Source organism: Phaseolus vulgaris, chromosome 7, assembly GCF_000499845.2.
Source record: "Phaseolus vulgaris cultivar G19833 chromosome 7, P. vulgaris v2.0, whole genome shotgun sequence".
Classification (NCBI taxonomy): Eukaryota; Viridiplantae; Streptophyta; class Magnoliopsida; order Fabales; family Fabaceae; genus Phaseolus; species Phaseolus vulgaris.
Window position 1 is genome coordinate 21,329,638 of NC_023753.2, and position 4,504 is coordinate 21,334,141.

General features: G+C 35.2%; 1 pseudogene; it reads left to right on the forward strand.

The window, feature by feature from the left end:
• The first annotated feature begins 214 nt into the window (after positions 1-214).
• Positions 215-2,173, forward strand: LOC137828537 (uncharacterized; annotated as a pseudogene).
• Positions 2,174-4,504: the final 2,331 nt, after the last annotated feature.

Consider the following 4,504-nt stretch of genomic DNA (forward strand, 5'->3'; position numbering starts at 1 on the left):
AGTTTCCTCAAAAGGTTGTGCAGCATCTGAAAGACCCGACATTGTGTGTAGGGTATTTAGAATAAAGTTGGATCAAATGATGACTGATTTAAAAAAAATGAATTCATTAGCAAAGTTAATGCGGGTAATTTTTATTTTTTTTTGCGTCTCATACATATTACTATTATTTCATAAGTTATGAGATCTAATGTTCAATTCCTTTACTAATGTAGGCATGTACACAGTTGAATTTCAAAAAAGGGGATTACCACATGCACATATATTATTGTGGTTAGACAGTGCAAGTAAGTTGTTAAATCCCAGAGACATTGATAAAGTAATTTCAGCTGAATTACCTCATGCAGAATTGTATCCTAAATTGGCAAAGACAGTTAATGCATTCATGATACATGGACTGTGTGGTCCCGCTAGGTTTAGCTCACCTTACATGAAAGGAGGTAGATGTTCTAAATTTTATCCCAAAATATTTACATTGAGCACTACTATTGATCAAGATGGTTATCCATGTTATAGACGTAGAGATATTGGTATATTCATATAAAAGAATGGGATTAAATTAGATAATAGAAATGTTGTCCCATATAATCCATTGCTTATCATGAGATATCAAGGCCATGTTAATAAGGAATATTGCAACAAATCCAACTCAATCAAGTATTTGTTTAAATACGTCAACAAAGGTCCTGATAGGGCAAGTCTTAAAATCACAAAGTCTGATGAAGACTCAGTTATAGATGAGATACAACAATTCTATGATTGCAAATACATATCTCCATGCGAAGCAACTTGGAAAATATTTGGGTTTGATATTCATCATAGATGGCCTCCTGTTCAAATATTAACCTTCCATTTATTCTGTGAGCAAGTTGTGCTATTTAAAGATGATGATGAAATTGATGATGTCTTGAAGAATAATGAAAACAAGAATACTATGTTCTTAGCTTGGTTTGAGGCTAATAAGAAATATGTTGAAGGGAGAACTCTGATGTATGCTGATTTCCCTACCAAATTTGTTTGGATGGCTTAACAAAGAGAATGGAAACCAAGAAAAAACTAATTTAGCATTGGAAGACTTACCTTTGTCCCTCCAGGCTCAGGTGAATTGTATTATTTGAGGATATTGCTAACAAATCAAACAGGTTGTACTGATTATGACAGCATAAAAACTGTTAATAGCGTAACTTATAAGACGTATCAAGAAGCTTGCTTTACAATGGGCCTATTGGCCGATGATAGAGAATTTATTGATACAATTAAAGAATCTAGTTGTATTGCTTCTGCACAACAACTGAGAACTTTGTTTGTTACGCTGTTAATGATGAATACAGTGACTAAGCCTGATGAAGTATGGAGATGTACTTGGAAGTTACTATGTGATGATGTTGTATACAAAAAAAGGAGAGAGATTAACTTACCAGGTATAAACGAAATGCTTATGTCAAAGTTAAATTATAATTCAAAGCTATGTAATTTCTGCTTATATTTGTATGCTTTAAATCAAATGTCTAATATAATGTTTTTTCCAGGCCTTCATATTGACGATTCTGAATTGCATAATATTTGTCTTTGACAAATAGATGAATTATTAGTTTCAAATGGTAAGTCTTTAAAGGATTTCAGTTGTCTACCTCAGCCTATTCGATCAAATTCATATATTTTGGAAAATAGATTTCTTATTGATGAACTCAGTTATGACAGAACAACCATGTCTGAAATGCATGAATCACTATATACATGTCTTACTGCTGAACAACTGAATGTATATGAAAATATAATGATAGTAGTACATAATCAAGAAGGAGGTTTTTTTTTCTTATATGGATATGGTGGAACAGGAAAAACATTTATGTGGAAGACATTGTCCAGTGGAATCAGATCTACAGGAATGATAGTATTAAATGTTGCTTCAAGTAGGATTGCTTCTTTATTGCTTCTTGGTGGAAAAACAACTCATTCTACCTTTTGTATTCCACTAATTATAAATGAGGAATCAACTTGTAACATAATTCATGGAAGTCTTCGTTCTAAGTTATTGATTGAGACAGTTGATTATATGGGATGAAGCTCCAATGATGAACAGGTTGTGTTTTGAGGCATCCGATAGAACATTAAGAGATATTATGAAGGTTGTAGATGAATAGAACAGTAAGAAGCCTTTTGGTCGGAATGTTGTTGTTCTGGGAGGTGATTTTAGGTAAATTCTGCCTGTTGTCAAAAAGGGATCAAGATACAACATTGTAAAGGCAGCTATAAACTACTCTGAATTATGGAAACACTGCAAAGTTTTTACACTCTTAGTGATGTGATTCCACTAGCACAATTAGAATGATTCTTGACATTCTTAGGAATCATCTTGAGTTGGTTAAGAGCTAGGCACTTTATCATAGAAATGGATCAAGGTTCTATGAACAAGAACTCACCAAAACTAGTGCCAAAACACAAACTCATATAGAAGATCCAATTATTGTCAAATTGAACCAACAAAAAGAGGTAAAACTTAAATCCACCGAATAGAATTGGAAGGGAAGCAAACTGAACCGAACAAAATGTAAAAGAAAGGCATAGAACTGAAAATACTTGCTGGAAAAAGAAAAGTACCGAACCAAACACAAAGAAAAAATAAGAACAGCTGCTGGAAAACTTAAAAACCGAACCAAAAACAACAAGGAAACAAGCTAAGACAAGGAATTAACAAAGAAGAAAGGAAGGAGAAGAGAATTGCTCATGAAGATGGATGAATGATGAATGATCACGCCACTAGAAGTGTGGTTGCTCCTAGATGAGTGTGCTGCCGCCACTTGAGGACACCATGGATCCTTCAAGATAAGACTAGAGAAGAAGGCTCAAAAGCTCTCCAATGCTCACTCCAATTTTGAGTATAGTTTCTTTAGATAAATTCCAATCTGAAATTTACAAAGAGAGCACCTCTATTTATAGCCTAAGGTGCTGAAATGTAAGCTACATAAATTCAAAAACTCCCTCCTAAAAAGCTTCTAGAATTGGCGCCTAAAACAAAGCATGAGGAAGGTGTGACCTCTTCCTTCACTTTGGCACCTCCTTTTCTACTCCTACACCTATCTACTAACACACACCCCCTACGACTCCTAACTAAAGACTAAAAGATGCTTTAACAATAGAGGTTTCTAATGTTTCCCTCTAAGCACCTTCAAACAATATTATTTATTATTTAAAACTTGGCCTTGCCCTTCATAGGATGGACTTGGGCTTGGGCTTGGGCTTTGGGCTTGGGCCTCTCTTTATTTTATGTCTTCTTTTAATTTTGAGAAGACTAGAAGGAAGAACTTCAAGTGTGATGGTGAATTGCCTCTTCCTTCATTAATAAAAACCTCCTTTACTTGACTCTCATCATACTCCCCGAGTTGGAGAGAATTCGTCCACGAATTCTGAATCCCTGCATATAACAAAGTCAGTTTACTTTTACAATCAAAAGTGTAAGAAAAAGGAAGACATGACTTGGCAGATGGAACCAAAGGGATTGCAGAAAAGGATGTCCTATAAATCGACCAAGTTGGAAAATTTGTTTGGGAATGATGATGTTTTTTGGAAAAAGACCTCTTAAATGGTGAAACCCATTAGGAGGTATGAAAAAATCATCCCTAACATATTTTAACCAAGGTGGTGTTGAAATAGGAACCTTGGGTAAAGAAAAAGATAAAGAAGAAGAAGACCTTGGAGGGTCCATTTGAGGTATAGCACGAGTCAACATGATGGATTTAGAGGAGAAAATGGTGTGACTCGGTGTAGTACTTACTTCTTTTTCTTTCTCATTTTCTCTTTTAGTTTTCATTTTTATTTGGTCCTCATGAACCTCTTTGGGAGAGAGGGGTTTTAATATAACCTTGCGCCCTAGGAAGGAAAAAGACATTGTATTGGATAGGCCATCATGTAAAACATGTCTATCATATTGCCAAGGCCTTCCTAAAAGAAGATGAGATGCTTCCATGGGCACAACATCACATAAAACCTCATCTTTATACTTTCCTATTGCAAAGTTAATGAGGACTTGTTTATTCACCATGATTTCACCTACTTCACTCAGCCATTGTAATTTGTAGGGCTTGGTATGTGAGACAGTGGGTAAGGCTAACTTCTCCACAACTCTTGTACTAGCCACTTTAGTGCAACTTCCCCCATCAATAATCAAGGAACATAACTTGTTGTTGATAAGACATCGGGTGTGAAAAATATTTTCTCTTTGAGTATCATTCAAAGATTTTGGAATTGTGCCCAACATACGTCTTACCATCAATAAGTCACCTTCACAAGGACTATCACTCTCATTTTCACTTGATGGTCTAGAAGGTGAAGAATGCCTAGGTGAATTGGAATCATGCTCACTAACTACAATGTCTTCATGCATGTACATACTTCGTTTAGAAGGGCAATTAGCAGCAATGTGACCATATCCCAAACATTTAAAACACTTTTTACTAGACGATTTAATTGGGGATTTAGGCCTAGAAGTAGATGGCGTAGGATCCTT